Source organism: Lissotriton helveticus, chromosome 5_1 (assembly GCF_964261635.1).
Source record: "Lissotriton helveticus chromosome 5_1, aLisHel1.1, whole genome shotgun sequence".
NCBI classification, from domain to species: Eukaryota; Metazoa; Chordata; class Amphibia; order Caudata; family Salamandridae; genus Lissotriton; species Lissotriton helveticus.
The window spans coordinates 31664773-31686685 of record NC_136065.1 but is presented as its reverse complement, the minus strand read 5'-3'; the positions used below and the strand labels follow the sequence as shown (position 1 = coordinate 31686685).

General features: G+C 50.1%; 1 long non-coding RNA gene across 1 annotated transcript in view; it reads left to right on the top strand.

The window, feature by feature from the left end:
• The window catches only part of LOC144754104 (uncharacterized), a 60446-nt gene that overhangs the window by 8991 nt on the left and 29542 nt on the right, over positions 1-21913 (top strand). The window contains exon 2 of the long non-coding RNA XR_013594663.1: positions 7420-7560. This is a non-coding gene — a long non-coding RNA (uncharacterized LOC144754104). The remainder of the gene's footprint in view (positions 1-7419; positions 7561-21913) is intronic.

Genomic DNA, 21913 nt, shown 5'->3' with positions numbered 1-21913 from the left:
ATCTACCTGCGACTGCCTCCCAATGCGGTGTCCTTTTTAGTTGCTTACGGTGGCACTTTCATAGTGGTGTGATGAACCCTCTTTCATGCCTCTATTGAAGGGAGGCTGTCTGGCGGCAGAAACCTAGCATTCTGCCTCTATTCACCCATCACTAATAGCACTCTCCTTCTGGGATGTTTTTGTCCCCTCCCCCTGCTTGGGCATGCATGAGTAAAGTGCCATCCAGACCAGCACTAGAACCACGTCTCCTGGCACCCTCCTGGACTCCAGACTTCATTCGCCACCATCACTGACCTCATTGCACCCCACGGCATCTCCTCCACGGACTACATACTCATCACAGACCTGATCTTCCACTTCGACAACACAAGCGCCCCCTCACCCCTCCCAATCCACTATTCTCCTGGAAAACCTCGCCAACATCGAACTGAAACAGCTTGTCACCACACCTACCCACAAGGCATGACACAGCCTCAACCCCCATCTTGACAGGTGGGAACATCTGTTTCGGCCACACCACACAACCGCCATGGATGGACCACCACTGTGTACACTTCCTTATCAATAAACCCAAGAAACTGGAGCATGGTCACAGAGGAGCAGCTCAACTGCAGCCTCAACCGCGATGCCCCCACCACCAGGACCAACCCAACCTCTGAGCAAAATAACTCCTCAAATTGACCACCAACTGTGCAGACGAGCTTCCACCCCTATGTATTCCCGATAGACCGCGCCCCAGTAAGGCCACATGGATCACCATCAACCTCCAAGATGCCAGACTCGCCTGCAGACGTCTCGAGAAGAACTGGAGAAACAGCAAATCTGCGGAAGACTACCACCTTCAAGAACGCCATGACGGAATACCATCAACACATCACATCCGCCAAGAGGACCTTCATCCAGAACGAGATCCTCGCCAACTACAGCAACTCCCAAGGAACTCTTCAGCGTCCTCCAGGAATTCATCAGCGAAACCACGGACATCAGCACCTCCCAGGACCTCTGCAACATGCTTGGCTCCTACTTTCATCTGAAAATCAAGGGACTCTACGAAAACTTCAACGACCGGATGCCTGACTCCGAAACAACCCCCTCCTCCAGCAGCGCCAGCCAGCCCACCATCTCCTTCTGGACCCCTGTCACCACCAAAGACACTGCATCAAACCTGAAAAGCATTCACTCCGGAGCCACCCCGGACCCCCAGCATCTTCCACAGTCACCATCGCTCCCGAACTACGATGCACCATCCAAGCCACCTTCAAAACCAGCATCTTCCCTGAGGACTGGAAAAGCTCAGAAGTCAGACCCCTATTAAAGAAACACTCAGCAGACCCCACGGACCTCAAGAACTAAGACACCTCTCACTCCTCCCTTTTACGGCTAAGGTCACTGAGAAGACCGGTAATGTCCAACTAACAAAATTAATTGCAGAGAACTCAATTCTTCCGCCCCCCCCCCTCAATCCGGATTCCACAGCAACAGCATCAAGACCGCTCTCCTCGCATCCACAGACGACATCCGCACTCTCCTCGACCAAGGACCCACTGAAGCCTTGATCCTACTCGACCTCTCAGCAGCCTTCGACACTGTTTCCCACCACACACTCACCGCCAGACTCCACAACAACGGCATACAGGGAATGGCCCTCAACCAGCTCCGCTCCTTCCTCACTGGCAGAACCCAAACAATCAGACTACAACCCTTCCTCTCCGAATCCACAGAAATCAACTGCAGAGTACCCCAAGGATCGTCACTAAGCCACTCGCTCTTCAACATCTACATGGCCCCCCTTGCTGCCATCATTGGACAGCACGGACTCCGCATAGTATCCTACGCCACTGACGCCCAGCTCATCCTCTCCCTTCACCAGCAGACTCCACTTTCAGGAAGGAAGGCATGAAGGACGTTGCATCCCGGATGAGCAGCAGCTGCCTGAAGCTCAACTCAGAGAAGACATAGGTCCTCTGACTCTTCCCACCCCCCTTGGCTTGGTACAACATCTAGTGGCTGACTGCCTTCGGCTGCTCCCAATCCCCCACTGACCACGTCCGGAATCTCTGCATCGTACTCTACTCCTCCTTCTCCAAGACCCAACAAGTCCACGCTGTCGCCTCCACCTGTTTCAACAGCCTCTGCATCCTACGAAAGACCTTCAAATGGACTCTTTCCCCTGACCCCACCCCCTGTCACCCAAGCTCTCATAACCATCAGACTGTCCTAAAGAAACGCCCTCCACACCACTATCAACAAGTCTCTGACCACACAGAACACCGGAAACCAGACTTGTCCTCGCCGTCCCTCAACATGGACACATCACATAACACCTGCTTGAGCTCCACTGGCTCCGCGTTGAGAAGAGACTAACTTTCAAGATAGTCACCCATGGCCACGAATGTCTCCAACACCGGACCCCAATATCTCAACGACAGAATCTCCTTCCATGTACCCAAGAGGAACCGCCGTCCTTGCCCTCGCCGAACCACATGTGCATCTGCAGAGCAAGAATGGGTAGGAGAGCCTTCTATATCACAGCCAAGACCTGGAACTAGCTCCTGATTGACATCAGACATGCCCCACCCTGCACATCTTCAGGAAGAACCTCAAGACCTGGCTCTTTGACTGACTGGAGCTGCCCCCGCGCCTTGAAACCCTCATGGGTGAATAATGCACTTAAAGAATCCCTCATTAATTGCCATATAGCAATATCACCAGGTGTATGCAGCCTCTCAGTTGAGCACTGGGCATGGAGCCCAAGTAGCCTTTTGCACTTTGGCAAGGCTCGCATTCTGGTTCTACTGGTGGAAGGCCACTATTGACAGCCAAGAAGTCATATGCCTATACCTGGCATGACTTGTTTGGGTGCCTCACTCTCTCCTCTGCCTGTTTGCTATACTACTATCTCTCAAGTGTGCTGTTTTCTTTCTTGCCTGATTTATTAGATCTCCTCCTAGTGTGCTGTGTTCTCCCTACTGACCCGACGATGATACTGTTGTCGACTTCATTATGATGTGGTCGCTCCACTCCGTATTGTTAGACTATGATTGTTAAAAATCTGCTACATTGTGTTCCCTCATTGTGCTTTCTTTCCCCCCCCCCCGTCCACACCCTCATCCACTCCCGAATTAGCCTCAAACAACTTGTCACTTACCCTACCTACAACGCTAGACCCCATTTTCACATCTAAAAGACCTAGTCAAGCTCAACCTGGTCTAACAGCTCACCTGGGCCAACCACTACCGCATCCACTTCACCATCTCAAGACTTACCAACACTGGCACCATGCCCCCAACTCCATGCGCAGAAACTGCAAAAATATATCCGGAAAACAGTGGGACAATATTAAACGCTCACCTCCCAGACCCAGAAACGGCTGCTAAGAACTACTCCCAGTGGATCATAGAATGAGTTGACCTAATTACCACTGCCAAGCCAGCCAGATCCACATGACTTTTCAGAAGAGCCAGCTGGTTCATTGCTGAGTTGAAATCCACCTAATGCAACTGCAGGCAAGTTGAAAGGAAGTGGCACACTAGCAAAGAGACAGGCAACCATAGCAGCTTCAAGACATCTCTAAATCATTTCCACCCCACCCTGAAAGAAAAAACGTACGCTTAAGCAGACCGCATAGAAGCCAGCACAAACCGCAGCAAGGAGCTGTTCATCATCATGAATGAGATCTCCAACCCCGCAGCCACTAAGAACCACACCATCCCCTCCCTAGAAATGTGACACCCTGACTAACTTCTTCCATGACCAGATCTGTCAACTATGAACACTTCAAAACCGTAACCCCATATCGCCGACCGCATCAGCCTGCTCACATTCGTAAACTGCACCCTCAACACCTGATCACCAATTGGGACCCTCACAAGTTAAGCCACAATCACCATTATGAACTTTGTGTACTCAGGTTCACACACAGACCACTGTCACCACCCCACCTTCAACCTCAGGAGCAGGACTATTGACGATGAGCTCAAAGTCTTGAACACCTTCATTACCTCTGCATCCTTCCCTGAAGACTTGAAACATGCTGAATTGCAGCCCTTCATAAAGAAATCATCTGCTGACCCAGCGGAACTGAAGATCTAACGGCCCATTCCCACCAGATGGTCTCAGACATTCAACCAGCAACTCGCCAAACAACTAGAGCACAACAGTCTCCTGGACTACTTTGAATCTGGATGCTGAACCAATCACAGCACCAAGACAGCCTTCATCAAAGCCACCAACGACATCCGGGCCCTCCTGGACTACTTCAAAATGGCAGCCCTCCTCCTCCTCCTGGACCTATCAGCTTTCTTCAACAGTCTCCCTTCACCTCTTCATCAACAGACTTCACCACATGAGAATCCAGTGAGACCCTCTCAAATGGATCACCTCACACGGAAGAACTCTGAGAATCCTTCTCCCACCATTCACTTAAGAACCTGAGCAGATCTACATCCCACATGGATCATCCCACATGGATCATCCATCAGCCCCTCAATCTTTGACATGCATATGATCCCGTGGCCAACACCGTCAGATCGCACAGACTCAACATCATCTCCTATTCACTTGACACCCACATCATCCTCTCGCTGTCCGAAGACCCCTCCACCACCAGAGGCAACTTCCACAGATGTATGATATATGCTGCTGACTGGAAGGACAACTATCCCAAGCTCGGCCCTGACAAGACGGAAGTCTTGATCTTTGGGAACAACATCTCATCATGGAGCAATGCACGATGGCCTGCTTAACTTGGCCGATTCCCCCTCCTGACAGACCCCGTATGCAACCTCTGCGTCATCTGGAACAGCAAGCTATCTCTGAATAAGCAGGTAAACTCATTCTCATCTGCCTGCTTCCACACCCTACACATGCTTGGCAAGGTCTTCAGTTGGCTCCCACTCAACACTGGAAGGACTGTTATGCAGGCCCTTGTCACCAGCTGGCTGGACGGTGTGAACACTCTCTACATAGGACTCACCGCACATCTCCTGAAGAGTCTACAGTCAATACAAAACTCAGCTGCAAAACTCTTCCTCGATCGCCCCAGACAGACCAGCATCACACCCCACCTCCAGAAGCTCCACTGGCTCCAGATACAGAAGAGATTCCAGTTAAAGATGCTGATCTACTCATACAAAGTCCTGCACATTGAAGGACCAACATAAATCAACAAAAGCATAACTTTCCACTAACCGACCGGACACCTGCCATCTTCTTCCCTCTTTCTCGCACACAACTTCTCGGATCTGCCAAGTTAATGGCCGATGGCGCTCCTCACACCTGGTGCCCAAAGCTTGGAACGGCCTTCCACTGCACCCCCTGACTACCCCAATCACCCCGGCAATTCAGGAAATTGCGCAAGTCCTGGCTGTTCGAATCAACAAATCACCACAAAGCAGTTGAGCAGCTCCAGTGCCTTGAGACACTCACAGGTGATATGCCATGCTTTATATATCATTTCTTGATTAAGAGGTCATAGACTGCCTCAATGGCTCTGTGGTGCTTGGATAAGTGTGGGGAACTGCCGAAGTCTGAATCCTGCACTGTATCTAATTGGGGTATTGCACTGCAACGATGATTCTCAAAGATCCACCTCGTGTCTGCCTTTTCTGGCTGCTCGCGCTGCCCTGTAGTAAGTGGGCCACTTGGGTTGTGCCTATACCCTCCCATGGCGAATGTGTCTCTGCAGTTGGAGACTGGCCACAAAAATACTACTATATTGCACCTACTGCACATACCGGGTAGACCGCAAACCAACTCTCCCATCAATAACAATAAACTGCCATGCCCATCATCCTCAAAGCAATTCAAGGCTCCAGGGAAGCAGTACAGACAAAAGTGGATAAGTTCTGGGTGGATGTATCTTCCTGCACTAAGATACTCACAAAATAGTAGGTAGGGTGGCTAAAGCCTGGGTCTCCGTGGTTGAAGATGAAGTGACAACCCTTAAACTGCAGGTCTCTAGTTGCTCTCCACAATGGATACACTGGAAGAACGAAAAGAGGGTGCCGAAAGCAATTCCTGAGAAACAACCTGTGCCTCATTGGGTTCCCAGAGGGGGTAGAGACCTCCGGGACAGACTGCTTTCTGGAGCAATGGTTCTGTTCTTGCGTCCCATTGGATAAGCTGTCTCTTTGTTTTTTGGATGAGAGGGAGTATCGGGTCATGGCTAACAGGCCGCCTGTAATGGTTTCTCGCCCCATGATAGGCTGCATCTTCAACCACCACTATCGGAATGTCATCTTCAAGGAGGATCAAGATCTGCGCTTCAACACGAAGCTCATGGTCTTCAGACTACACCCGGGCGGTCCTGCCGCACAGATGCTTGTTTGAGGGTGTTCAACAAACTCCTGGCCCATCATATCCAATATATGCTCCTATTCTTGGTCCGTCTGAAAGTAATTTTCAACTCTTCCACCTATTTCTTTGACATTCCCCAACAAGCATGGAAGTGGGCAATGGGGCAACGGTTACTCCGATCCACCAGAATTGAAGATGCACAAACTCTAGGACAGCTGGGTCTCCTAGAGCTCTCTCGAGTACCATGGGGGAAAGACAACCCACTCAAGCAGGGGCCGACCGAACCAGCACAGGAGACAAGGGTTACTGGCTAGGGCTTGACCAATCCACTCGCCCGCTCGCATTTGCGAGGTAGAATTAAGGAAGAGCTAATTTTAGGTCCTACTCACCCTTTCTGGCGAATAGGAAAACTAACAAACTTTTGTTCTCTGTCTTTGAAAACGTAGCAAATGTGACAAGATGAGATTTGAAGGCATTTTTATTGCTCACCAAGCTAATGAGCAATAAAGATGCCTTTAAATCTTGTCACATTTGCTCCGCTTTCAGAGACTGAGGTCAAGTAGGTTGCAGTTAGGTCAAGGTGATTTTTCAAGGTATTAGACCTACAGGACTAATACAATTATTCAGATTTTTCGAGCCCTGTGAGCTCATCTCCTACTGGGAGTGAATCAGAAGCTCTTGACCCAAAGGTGTCGCTCTCTGGCACCCCCACAATCTTTCAGACTCGAGATGGCGAACATGAGCCACTCACTTGACCCCCGCAGATGGAGAGGTGCAGAATAACCCTTTCATGGATGGCCAACCATTGCTACATAAGCTGTGAACTACTCTATTGCTGTATTACATGTCGTCTTTTTGGTTATGGGTTGGAGGGAGTGTTATCCTGTGTTCTTACGTTCTTTTGTTGTTTTATTGTGATAATCAGAAATTGCTGTCAGCTACCATGATCCTTCTATTGGGCAACAGGGAGCCTAGGATTTAATCCTGACACCCTACTAGTTTCTTTATATTTGAATGTTTGGCGACAGATGCTTCATAGTTAGGAGTATGTGTTGAGGGGGGCGGTGTGGTGGGATGGGTTAATGTTCTGTTTTCCTTTATTGTTCTGACTTTCTTTTGCAGGCACCAACAACAAATTTCCTCCACTGGGTCCACTCACATACAACATGCTCTATGGCTCCACTGAGTCTATCCCTATTTGGACCGGGAGGCCTCTCATGAGGAGAGTGGCCAGTACACCACTTTGCAGCCCTGCCACACATGGTAATGGTAATTTCCTGGAATGTAAACTATGTTCTTTATCGATAAGGGATTGCCTGTACTTTGTTATATAAAGCGGTTTCGCTAGGATGTGGTCATGCTCCACGAAACACATCTTTTAGGGTCCCACTGTCCCTTGCTCATCCGGTTTGGCTGTGACTTGAGTTTTTCATGCTTGTTTCTTCAGAGGTTCATGAGGGGTTGCGATCTTGCTGCACAAGGCCTTCCCAATGTCATTGTCCTCCTCCTACATTGACCTGCAGGGGAGGTACATAGAAACGGAGGGCACTCTAGAGACTAGACACCAGAACTTCTTATCTGCCTACGTTCCCCAACATATGTTGCACTGGACACTGCAGGCACCCCATGACCTTGTGGTGCCCCCGCTACTTGGACTATCTGATTGGTAGATGTGGTGTTTTTTTAACGCTTTCTCCGACCCCTTTCTGGATATTTCCGAGGCCCTTTGGCTGTGCCTAATTACACTCTCATCCCAACTTACATTGTAGACCTACTCAAATGTCCTAAGCGATGCTTGGAGATTATGGAACCCCTCACGCTTGTACACTTACGTGTCAGCAGAGCATAAAATGGGTTCCAGACCTAGAGACCCTCACTGGTGAAGCTGCTGTGTTCTACAAATCCTGATTGAATCAGTCAGATTTGGCTCCCATCCATTGACTTCCTGCCCTGAGGCATCTCACATCACACACCCTTCATCTCTGTAATGGAAACTCTTCAGTCTCCTTACGAGCTATGTGGCGCTTCAACGCCTGGCATCTAGTAGACCACGACTGTATTGACTTTATAGCGGAGGAACTCCAGATCTCATTTAAGCTAAACTGTAATACTGAGCCCTCTGCTGGAACCCCTATGGGTGTCCAGCAAACCCACCTCAAGGGGGTCTGACCAAGGGACATGTAAGTGGAAAGGAGATACGCCAACTGCTACAGGTAAGGGATTTTGAAGCCCAGATCCTATCTGGAGTGGTGGACTTGTGGCTGGGCCTCTGTGACATTGAGCGACAGTTGCAGGACCACCAGTCCATAGAGATAATCTGTTCTGGCCACCCTGAAGCAGATCTTCATAGAGGATGCTAGGCAGTGCGGGAGAGCGTTGACCCAGCTGGTCTCCGAACATAGAGACCAATCTAGCAAGCTCTTATATTGTCCGGCAGCTTATGCGGCCTTGACTAGAACCGTACCGGCCATTCGAAATTCTCATGGAACGCTTCATGAAAGTATGCCTGAGGTAGCTCAGGTCCTCGCGGTGTATCAAGACTTCTAAGTGGCAACCCCTCTACCCCCACAGGAGCTGCATTTCCACTGCTAAAGGACATTCCCCCTACACTTGATTCCCTGCTGTCTCTGGCCCGAGAACTTGACCAACCGCTCACAACTGTGGACATAAACATAGCTATTTCAGATCTCAATTCGGGCGAGACCCCTGGCACAGACTGGTTCTCCGTGAAATTCCTTTAAAGCAACCTGGCCCGTTTGTTCCCTCACCTACTGGCCCTCTAAACTGAGGTGGCAGAGCATGGATCTTTCACCCCCAAACCTGGGCACTGCCATTGTTATTTTTCAAGGCCAACCAACCGGCAGAATATTGCACCTCGTATATGCCCATCCCTCTCAAAAAAAGAAACATCAAAGTGTTTGCGGAAGTCCGAGTGATTACATTAAGTCAGAAACTGAGTTACCTAGTCCACCCAGAACAAATGTTGGCTCATGCCTGGCAGGATCCCCTGCTGTTGTGCACGGAGGGTACAACTCTCCCTGTCCCAGCTGTCCCGTTTGAGCAGCTCCCTGGTCTTCGTCCAAATTGACTTTGAAAAGGCCCTTTACACTGGGGCGTGGACCTTGGAAGCTGTGCTGAAGCATGCATGTTTTGGAACCTACTTCCTCAGACTCATCAGCCTACCATACAATTCCCTTGCATCCCAAGTTCAGGTAAACTGAGCCCTATCCCCCGCCCTTTTCAGTAGTCTGGGGCTCCAACCAGGGCTGTCATCTGTCTCCATTACTTACCCTAGTAATCTAACTCTTTGCACGTATTATCAGATGCAACACCCACATTTGGGTTGGCTTTAAGAGGAGGATCCTGAAAAGCGCAAAGCTCTGTAAGCGGATAACATCCTATTATTTCTGGCTGACCTGCAGTCTTTCAGCACCAGACGCCTCCACCCATATTGTGAAGCATGTGGTCTGCAGAAAAACATGAACAGGTCGCTGTTGGTACCAGTTGAAGACACAAGAGGACATTCTTGGCACCCTGCGATCTCGATATGTTGTCTCCTTCAAATATTTAGATCTCTAGATATTCTTCACTGCCAAGCCCTGGCCTGGACTCTTAGTTTTCAGCCCCTTATGATCACCCTGACTAGGTCCTGTGGAAATGGGGCCTCCTGCCTCTAATCGCTATAGGACGGGTAGCCTTATTTAAGAGGATGTGCATCTCACACTTTTTGTATGTCATTGTGATCTTCCTCCAAGAGACAGAATGGGGCTGCCTGAGGACAGCCCTGTTGTGCCTCTTGGAGGAAGTTAGATGACTGAGACTGGAGAGAAACGTTATTGGGATGGCCACATTGTTGGGCAAACAAGATATCGTCCGTAACTGGAAGTTGCCGGAATCACGCCTTATTGTAAGGGTGGTGGGGGGTGGACTGGTGAGCCAGCCATGAGAAACCGATCGATGAGGTCCAGTTAGGCCACCGAAAGTATAAGATGTGCAGCTGGTGGCAGATGCATCATGAGCTGAATGTGTAACTATATGGATGATAATGTATCTACTATGTCTATATCTCTAATGCGTTTTTATGTATTCTTTTAGAATTATGTTTGTGAAATGCCAAAATCTTAACTTGGATGTAACAAAATAGGGCTTAGGGTTGGTACCCGTTTTGCCATTGGCTTGACAGGTAACACAGTTGTTGCAAAACTCCTTCACTTTCTGGTACATGTTTTGACAGTAGAAGTGGACAACTTTCCTACTCCAAGTCTTTGCCTGGCCAAGATGCCCAGCTAAGGGGATGTAATGGGCCAATGAGAGTGAGAACTCTGTATTGCTGAGGCGCCATCCCTCCTCCCAATGTTTTGTTGGAGCCTCTGACATATCATTGCTTAGGTCAAACTTATCTCTATTGACCCTTGTGATTGGTTTGACCACCACGCCATCACCATCCCCCTGCCTAGCACCCACGAGACATGAACAGCACAACCTGTGATTACCAAACGATGGGTTAGAGACACCAAGAACCTTGATCACGGGAAAGTGGCAGCACATTGTGAGACTTCCTCCACTATATCTGATATTCCTGATGACCTGGTTCAACGGATCCCTCAACAAGGAGAGGAGATACCTTCGCCAGACTGAACAAAACTGGAAACACCCATCAGCAACCCATCTAAAACTTCTCCGCCAGACCAGGAATTCCAACAATAAACAAAATCCTCAACTATAAAATAAGAATTCTTCTGAACAGAGCTTGCCGCCAAAAATCGACCTCGCAAGCTGTTTAACTTGGTCAAACACCAATCCAACACACTAGGGAAAAGCTCCAAACAAACACCTAAACCCCTAATATCAAGCGAGGAATTTTCATCCTTCTTCGGCAACAAAATCTCTGCCCTGTGAAATGAAGTTAAATCCCTAGCTAACCATCAAAATCTGCCGGCTCTACCTCTTATCTCCGCGATGTCTTCCCATACCTCACACAAAAACCAAGCGCACTGGTCCAACTTTAAAATCTAACCGCCTGTTGCCTTAGCCCAGCTGCTGCTGCTGCTGGAGGAAGTTGGAGGCCCTCCTCCACCTGCAGGCTACAACCTGCGCCTCATCCCTAGTGGCTAGTGGTAGGCCCTTGGTTGCTCACTGTTACTTTATTGCTTTTTGTTGTCATTGTTTATTTTGTCTTCGTTTCATTCCTCCTTTTTCCCCTCTTGCGCTATTCTGTGCCCTGTGACCTCTTTTGCTTTCTGTACCCCTCCTTGTTTCTCACTCCAGTTTCCCGCCCGCTCTCATTTGTCTGCTCCCAGCTGCTCCTCCCACCCACCTCCCCCCTCTTATGGCGATCGCGCCAAAGGCGTGCCTAAGGCAAGCCCGTCTGCGCCTGGACCGCACCCAGCTACAGAATCCCTGGCCCCCACGAACGCCACGACACCAGATGCTGCTACGATAGCAGTACCCCTCCACACACAACATCAGACGATCACACACCTGCTTCCTAGACGCCCGAAGCGCACCAAATAACCTTCTCCTGCCAGAACTGCAGCTTCAATAGCATTCGATCCGCTAATCCACCCACCAGGAAAGAACTCCACTACCTCAGATGCAATCTCCTCAACACCAGCAAACACTCTGTTCAACTCTGGGGGCTACTTGACTCAACCTCCCCATATGTCGCCTTCCTGACGGAGACCTGGCTGAACCCCGCCTCGGCACCCAACATCGCCATAGCCATCCCGGACGGCTACAAGATAACCCGCAGGGACTGCACCAACGGAGCAGGAGGAGGAATCGCCATCGTCCACAGGAACACTCTCTTGATCAACACAGACGACACCCTCAGCACTGCCGAACACCTGTACTTCCAGATCCACACCGATTCCCAACACCCTCAGAGGAACCCTAGTCTACAGAGCCCTCGGACCTCGACCACAGTTCAGCGACTCCATTGCTAACCTAGTCAGTACACACACTCTCGCCTCCAGACTAAATCCTTCTCGGGTACCTGAACTTCCACCTCGAACAACGACGACTGCAATTCCACCACCGTGATCGACAACCTCGGACTCTAACAACTCGTCACAACACCTACCCGGTCCGCTGGCCACACGCTTGACCCCATCTTCTCCGCAAGTGCCCACTTCTCCTTCAACCACACGACTGAACTCCACTGGACCGACCATCGCAGCATCCACTTCACCTTCCGGAAACCCACCGCACCCCACAGATCCCCCGCTGCTGCTGGATAAAAGTCACCAAAGACTAGCTAACCACCACCCTCGCCCGGAGCCCACCGACCCGCCCTGACACCACCGCCCGCAACCTTAGACAGTGGATCGACTGCGTCAACACCCTCTCCCCGATCAAGAAACCCTCCAACAAACACACCAACAATAAAGCCAGCTGGTTCCCTCAAGGCCTCCAAGCAAACCTTCCGAAACTAAGAGAAGAAATTGCTCCCTGAACAGACCCCGGACAGCAACACAGCCCACAAGAACGCCACCTGCAGACACCCATCACCTCATCAGATCCGCCAAAAGAGCCTCCTTCAAAGACCGCCTAGACAACAACGCACACAACAGCAAAGAGCTCTTCAGCATCGTGACGGAACTCTCCAACCCCAGCTCCAACAATAACGACATCCCACCTTCGCTCGCTCACCAGCTCCCCATTAGAGACCCCCCCCCCCACTGCAAGTGGTCCAGGAATCTGTTGCAGATCTGCACTACTTATCTAGAAGAAAGTCTCCCTCCTTCCCATCTCCCCAGACCTCTCTACCGCTGAACTCACAGCACATTACAACACAACAGTGCCCTCCATCTTAGATCAACTCGCCCCGTGAAATAAAAAAAACAGGAACATCCCTTCAAGAACATGGTTTAACAAGGACATTAAAGATGAAAGAAGGAAACTCTGAGCCTAAGAAACGGCTCTGGAGAAAGAACGCCTCCTCCACCCACTGTGAAAAGCTCAAATTAGCAAGAAGAGTACAAAAACCACATCACTAAAGGAAAAAACTACTTCTTTTTCAATGCGCTCGACAAGTTTAAAAAACAGACCAAGAGAACTATTTGACATAGTTAAAAAGCAAACCTCCAAACCGTCTAATTCCCTCGTCCATCCCTCTAAAGCCTTATGCGACAACTTCATCAACTTTTTCAACGACAATCGACAAGATCGAACTTTCCCTTGACATTAACCTACCTCCTCCAGGCAACAGCCTTATAACTATCTAATCCTCCTCCAGTAGGCTTCCTGCACGCACCTGTTCCGCCTTCGATCCCGTCTCGGAAACTGAGATTCTCAACTTAATCGCCTCATCGAAGGCCTCATCCCACAATATGGACCCTCTACCCTCCCAATTGGTCAAAGATCTGAAATTCGCCCTCGCTCCTATCTGGTGCGAAAACATAAACAGTTCCTTGAAAAACGGTATCATACCAGAATGCCTCAAGATCGGACAAGTTACCCCTCTCCTAAAAAAAAACAGGCCTTGACTAAAAAGACTTGAACAACTTTAGACCGGTCTCCAATCTCCCCTTATTGGCCAAAATTTCTGGAAAAATGCGTGCTCCACCAACTGAATAAACAGAATGACATCATCAACCTTCTAGATCAACATCCATCATGTTTCAGAAAAGGCTATAGCACCAAAACTGCAATCCTTAACATTGTCGACAACATCAGTCACTCCCTTGACTCAGACCACCGCTGTCTACTCATCCTCCTCGGTCTGTCAGCAGCATTCGACACAGTGGATCATAATCTTCTCATCAAGGCCCTCAAGGAGAGAGTTGGGGCTGAAGACCAGGTTCTACAATGGTTCTCATCCTTCTTCCAGAATCGTTCCCAGAGAGTCAAAATCAAGTCATACACCTCCGACCTTCTCCCTGTGAACAGAGGCGTCCCCCAAAGCTCTGTTCTCTCTGCAACTGTTCAATATCTACATGTTTTGCAGTGTGAATCTTTCTGGATTCACTATGCTGTGCATATTCTGCAATCTGGTGGTTGGGTCCGGAATCGTAGTCTTTTTTTTTCTTCTTTTTTTTCGTAGCCCAGGTGGGCGTCGACGTCCCACCATTTGGTGTACGTTCGGTGACGTCGGAATGCTTCCGGTGGAAGCTCCCACCCTTGGGCCCCATCTTCAGATTCTTTTTTCCGCCGTTAGGTCTGGATCGTCGCGTGAAGCTCCAGAAGTTTTGGAGGAGAAAAATAAGTGAATTTCTTCAGGAAAAAACTCGAAGACCAGGAGGAGATCATCAGAGCCGGGACGGAGAATGCACACACAGGGGACCCCCTGAGCGCAGTAATGGACAACACACCATTTAAAACCTGCCGTAATTGCCACCACAAGTACGTGCAGAGAGACCAGCACCCGGTCTGCAACCTCTGTCTGCCTATCGACCACGGGAGCAAGGACTGCAACGCCTGCTCAGTCTTCACGCCGAAGAAGCTGAGGATTCGGGAAAAACCGCTCACCACACGATGCAGGGCAAGGGCAAGGCCCCATCGCTGTACGACCTGGGCCTCTCCGACGACTAGGACAACATCGCCGAAGGTCCAGATGTCTCCACGGTCGCAGAGACCGATAAGAAATCGTCAGACAAGGTAGGAGAGTCTACGACTCCGAAACCCTCGACAGGGCCTCGAAAACCTGAGGTTGACTCTTGAAAATCAGAGTCTAGAGCCTCGAAGGGAGCACCGGCGTCAATCTTCGACCGAAGCTGCGGTCCCCGAAAAACAGCCCAGCGGATACTTCGAGAAGGACTCCCAGGCGGCAAAGACCAGCGAAAAACAAGGGTTGTCAAAGCAAGCTCCCGAAAAGGGACCCTCGACCTCGAAAGAGCCGCTCCGACGTCGACGGGGCCGCCTAAGAGGGCGACCGAAACGCTCGACGCCGAGCAGGCCGCACAGATGGAGAGAAAGAAGGCTCAAGGCAGAGATTCACAACATCATCCAGAGGAAGAAGGACTTCGAAGACAAAATTAAAAGCTTCAGGTTCCCCTCGAAGCCCACGACTGTCCTCAAAGAGATAGAAGAACACGAGGAGTTCGACGCCGAAGAGCTGCAGAAAACTCCGGAGCCCTCGGAGCAGGGAGAAGAGGAGGACCTCTATTACACAGAGGGTGATTATGGGGACCCGCGTTCGAGCTACGACTCTGGATCCTTGACGGCTTAGGACCAGGATTGGCAGGACATTGAGGCCGAAAACCCGGAGGAGGCTGTGGAGACATACCCCTCGAGGCCATCGCCGCCAGATGACATTGGGGCCTACTATGAGGTCGTCAAGAATGCTGCAGCAGCTTATGAAGCCAAATTGGAGGAGGAGAAGGCTAAGGCAGATTTCCTGCTCCCCGCACAGACAAAAAGCCACTTCCTGCCCATGCTCAAGAGTATTCTGGCACAGGGCAAAGAGGCGTTCAGAGAACCAGCTACCTGCAGGTCCGTCTCGCCAAGGACGGAGAAGAAGTACAAGTTCTCCTCCCAGGATCCCCCTTACATCCAGGGGTCAGTTTCAGCAGACTCAATTATAGCCGCAACGGCCAGAAGAAGGGCCAACGTCCCAACAACATCTGGGCCACCATCTGACAAGGAAAGCAGGCGAATGGACCTAACAGGCAGAAAAATTGAGAGAAACGCAGCAATGCACTGGAGGATGGCAAACTCCAACGCCCTTCTCAACAGGCACCAGTACCAGCATTGGGACGAGATGAACCAATTGCTCAAACACATCCTAGAGGAACAGCAGCAGAGAGCCGCTCACCTCGTGGAAGAGGGGAAAAGCAACGCAAACTCGTGCCTGAAGACCGCCTTGGACGGGGCAGAAATATCCAGCAGGCTGATGGCTATAGGAATCAGAGAGAAGGCAAGCCTGGCTCAGGATCTCAGGCTTCAAGACTGAGGTTCAAAACAACATCCTGAACACCCCTTTCAATAGAGAAATACTGTTCGGAGCCCCATTTGATGAGGAACTCACACAACTGAAGAAAGACCACAAGACGGCAAGGTCCATGGGGGTCCTGCAACTCAGGGGGATGAGAAGAGGCACTCCTACGCGGAGGCCGAACAAAAGGGGTGGAAACCAGCAAGGACAACCACACCAGGCGTTCCACCAGGGTCAACAAAGTGACAACCAGGGCCAGCAGAAGCAAAACTGGAACTACCAGAACAGGGGCCAGTCCTTTCGCGGCAGAGGAAACGGGCGGGCCAGAGAAGGAGAGGCTGTGAACAACCACCCTCTAAGTGACTTCACACAGGAAAAGGTGCCCACCCACTCAAACCCTCCGAGGGAAGAGCACGGAAAAGCAAAGAGGAGAGGGCTACACGGACAAGACACAAAAGAACATGTAACACCAGTAGGAGGCAGGCTGAGATTGTACCTCCGAGTGGAGGAAAATAACCACAGACAAGTGTATACTCCACATCATACAGTTCGGATATGGCATAGAGTTGGAAAAGAGACCACCAAACAGAAAGCCAAAGAAAAGAGAGCACTCAGGAAGGGAGCTGCATTTGCTCCAAGAGGAAGCTCAAGAACTCCTCCTCAAAGAGGCCTTTGAACCGGTCCCATTCAAAGAACGGAACAGGGGAGTGTACTCAAACTACTTCCTGGTGCCAAAAGTGGACGAAAGCCTAAGACCCATCCTGGATCTACGGTTTCTAAACAAATATGTAAAGACTAAAAAATTCAAGATGACGTCCCTACAAGAGGTCATCCCACAGATAAAGGTCGGGGACTTCTTATCCACCATAGACCTCAAAGATGCGTACCTTCACATCCCCATGAACAGGAAGCACAAGCACATGCTTTGATTCACAGTAAATTAGGATCACTACCAATTCAGAACCCTGGCATTCGGTCTAAAGTCCGCACCAAGGGTATTCACCAAATGCCTCGTAGCAGTGGCCGCACATCTGCGAAGAGAGGGGATACACGTGTACCCCTACCTCGACGACTGGCTCGTAAAGGCAAGCTCTTACAAGACATGCAAAGATCCTGCAGAACAGGTCACAAGAACGCTAGCAAGCCTGGGATTCTCCATACACTGGGGAAAATGCTCGATGGAACCGGAGCAAGTGAAGATCTTCCTGGGAGCTCAAATCAGCACCGTCCAATGCAGGGTGTTAACCAGCGAGAAGAGACACTCAGCCTACTGAGGGAGAAATGTCACTACCAGAAGGGGCGAGCTCTGACAGCGAGGACAGTGAGCAAGATCTTGGCAATGGTGGCGTCATGCATACACCTGGTCCCCAATGTATGCCTGCAGATGAGACCACTCCAAGAGTGGCTGCAACAGCAACTGTCACAAGCTACAGGAAGTTGGGAGGATCTAGTGGTTGTAATGCACAAAGTGCAGGAAGAAATAAAGTGGTGGACCAAGGAAAGGATAACAATAGGAAAGCCTCTAACGCCACCGGACCCAACAGTGACCATCACCACAGACGCATCCCAGAAGGGATGAGGCTCACACATGAACAAGCTCAGAGTGAGGGGTCTATGGAGCCGATGGGATGCGGTCAAACACATCAATTTCCTGGAGCTGAAAACAGTGCTTGCCCTCAAGGCCTTTTAGAAACAACTGTACAACCAGAAGGTGCTGATACAGACAGACAACACCACAACAATGTTTTACATCAACTAGCAGGGGGGAACACAATCATTCCCTCTGTCAAGCTCGGCACAGGAGATCTGGAGATGGGCAATACCACTCAAAATAGACCTGCTAGCCATACACCTGCCAGGGAAGGACAATGTAGAAGCAGATTAGCTCAGCAGGTAAACTTCAGCATCCGACGAGTGGCAACTCCCCATACAGGAAACAGAGACACTATTCAGGAGGTGGGGCACTCCGACAATAGACCTGTTTGCAACACGCCAGAATGCAAAATTCCAGTACTTTGCATCCAGACAACCAGAGGCACTATCCCAAGGGAATGCCCTATGGATAAGCTGGTCAAAAACATTTGCCTACGCTTTTCCCCCCGATACCATTGATTCCCAGGGTTCTCAAAAAATGCATGACTAGCAACATGACGCTCATCCTGGTGGCACCACAATGGGCCAGGCAGACCTGGCACAGGGTCCACCCCACAAGTTCCCAAAAAGAAAAGACCTACTCTCCATGGAAAAGGGAGAAGTTCTACACCCAGAGCCGAAGGGCCTCAGCCTATCAGCTTGGCTCCTGAGGACTTGGAGTTTGCACATCTGAAACTACCAGAGAGCACCCTACGGGTGCTGCGAGAGGCAAGGAGGCCCAGCACACGCAAGTGCTATGGGGAAAAATAGAAAGGATTCACTCAATGGTGCTGCAAGAAAAAACTCCAGAGAAAGCTAACCAAGGAATCCACTGTGCTAAGATACCTCTCGCACCTAATAAGAGCCAAGCTAAGCTCATCCTCGCTTCTTTACATCTCAAGTAGTAAAAAGATTCCTGGTAGGGGCTAAGAGAATAGCGCCACCAAAAAGGATGCCGCCGCTGGCTTGGAACCTGAATGTGGTACTGACCGAGCTCATGAAAGCACCTTTGGAACCCATCCACAAGGCATCACTGCAAATGCTGACAATGAAAGCGGCCTTTCAGGTAGCAATCATTCGCTACATAGGGTGAGCGAACTACAGGCACGAACACTGCAGGAACCCTACATCCAGATACACAGTGACAGGGTCGTGACGAGAACAGACCCGCACTTCATGCCAAAGGTGGTGTCAAGGTTCCACATGAATCGGAGTATTCAGATTCATAGCTTCTTCCAGAACCCCACGACAAGCGCTGAGAGGGCGCTCCACACTCTAGACGCAAGAAAGGCAGTGATGCACTACATTGAAAGGACGAAGGATCACAGGAAGACAAAACAGTTCTTCGTGTCCTTCGCAAACAGTTACATGGGTAGACCAGTGACTAAGAACACTTTAGCTCGATGGATCGCACAAACGATACAATTCTGCCACAAGCAAGCAGGCAGGAGCTAATAGGAGGGGCACAGGCCCACTGGACCAGGAAGAAAGGAGCAACAATTGCCTTTCTGGCCAACACACCAATTCAGGACATATGCCTGGCAGCAACATGGGCTTCAGTGCACACATTCACTAAGCACTATTGCGTGGATGTACATATGAACAAGCAGGACAAAGAGTGCTTCAACATATATTCAACAACCAACGCTCATCTTCCACCCAGCCGCCACAAAATTAACAAAACTGCTACAAAATCTATGCACAGCATAGTGAATCCAGAAAGATTCACGCTGCAAAACGAATAGTTTCTTACCTGTCTGTGTAGTTTTGCAGCTTGAAGATCTTTCTGGATTCACTAGCGAACCCACCCGCCTCCGCCAGACAGATGAGGCTGGAGAAGAAGGTGGAAACACATAGAAAAGAAAGCAAGTTGAAGCTTACAAGATACGTGAAAAGAATTCCGTTTAAAAAAGGATTAACAAACATAGCCATGGATTCACTGCAAGCACAGAAAAGAAAAAAGAATCCGAAGATGGCGCCCAAGGGTGGGAGCTTCCGCCGGAAGCACGCCGACGTCACCGAAGGTACACCAAATGATGGGACGTCTACGCCCACCTGGGCTACGGAAAAAAAGACTACGATTCCGGACCCAACCACCAGATTGCGGAATATGCACAGCATAGTGAATCCAGAAAGATCTTCAAGCTGCAAAACTACACCGGCAGGTAAGAAACTATTCGTTACCCCTCGCTTCCATTCTGAATAAAGCCAACATCCCCTTCCACTTATATGCAGATGACACCCAGATTTACCTGGAATCCTCCTCCATCAATGACATCCTAAGGCTCAATAATACTCTCAAAGAAGTCCAAGAATGGCTATCCTCAAACCACCTGAAACTCAATCAAGTTAAAACAGGAATCCTACTGATCTCCAACAAGGAAGAAAACCCGCAAGTTTCCGAGTGGCTAAAAGCTATTGACACTCTCAACGTGATGCTCTGAATAATTCTGTAAAATCACTAGGAATCCTCCTAGACCACAAATTATCTATGGCGAACCACATTAAAAACTGCCAAGAGCTCCTTCTTCAATTTGAAACTGCTCAACGAAGTCCAACCCTACATTCCACCTGCGGATCTCAAACAAGCCACCCAATCTCTTGAGTTATCCAGACTGGACTACGGGAACGCAACCCTCTCTGGTACCCCCCCCTCCCACCTAGCTCCTCTAAAAACCACCTTCAATGCATCGGCCAGAATGGTCTCGGGAGTGAAAAAATTTGACCACATTTCTCCCGCACTCAGAGATCTAAAATGGCTCCCAGTAGCAATGCGGGCCAGCTTTAGAACAGCCTGCCTGACTCACAAAGCCTTGCACACAGGGAAACCAGAATACCTTGCCTCGAAACTCAAGAAAGGCTGTCAAGCAAGAACACTCAGAAGCTTAAACTTCCTCCTGCTCATCCCCCTAGGAATTCGGAAACAGAAAATTGCTAACCGCTCCTTTGCTGGGAATGCTCCGAAAATCTGGAGCGCCATCCTGGTCGACATCTGAACTGTTTCCTCCTTTCTAAAGTTTAAACCCCAACAAAAAGACCGCTACCACAAACGTGCCTTCCCGAATCCAATTACATAACCCTCTAATCCGAACTTTTGTTGCCTTCAGATCGCACGTTCCTGCAACTAACCTCTCCCTCCCCTTTTCCTGGGGTCGGCCTCGCTACGGATATGACTTTGTCCTCACTGCCTCAGGGCCAGTTGAATCTCTTATTGGTATGCGTATTCTATTTGTGGTCCTGCTGTATGCTCACTCTGTGCGCTTTCGAATCATTATATGACTTGTACGTGTTGGACTTGTTGATCGCTTAGCCTTCTGTGTATTGTATTCGCTATATTGACCAACCAATCTGGTTGTGAAGCGTTCCAATGCCATCGGGTCTGGCCAGTGTTATAGAAAACTCAATAAAAACAATAAACCTGTGCAACTCCCTTGCCACCTTCCATCGCAAGAACGCAGACATCCACGACCGCTTCAAGGTCTAACCGCCACGACAACCACTGAGACCTCCGTCCGCACGTCCACCATCCGCACCGACCCCCTGCGCTCCTGGACCAACAAACTACAATGACACCATCAAAATCATGAACACCATCCCCTCCGGATCTCCGTCAGACCCATGCCCACACCACATCTTCCACAAAGCCAGCACCACCATCGCACCCCATCTCCGGAAGGCTATCAACATCTCCTTCGAGACAGCAACCTTCCCGAAGAGCTGGAAGCACGCCAAGATCAATGCCTTGCTCAAAAATCAAAGGCTGACCCCAAGAACTTCCGCCCCATCGCCCTGCTCCCAGCAAAGGTCATCAATTAAGACTGTCAACAGACAACTGACCCGCTACCTCGAGGAGAACAGCATCCTGTACCCGTCCCAGTCCGGGTTCCGCAGCAACCACTGCACCGAAACTGCCCTCATCGCAGCCACCAATGACATCAGATCCCTGCTGGATTATGGAGAAACCGCGGCCCTCATCCTCCTGGACCTGTCAGCCGCCTTCGACAGTCTGCCACCGCACCCTACGCACGCCTCATGACGCTGGAATCCAAGGCAAGGCTCTGGACTGGACTACATCTTTCCTTTCCGGCAGAACCGAGAGCCACCGATATC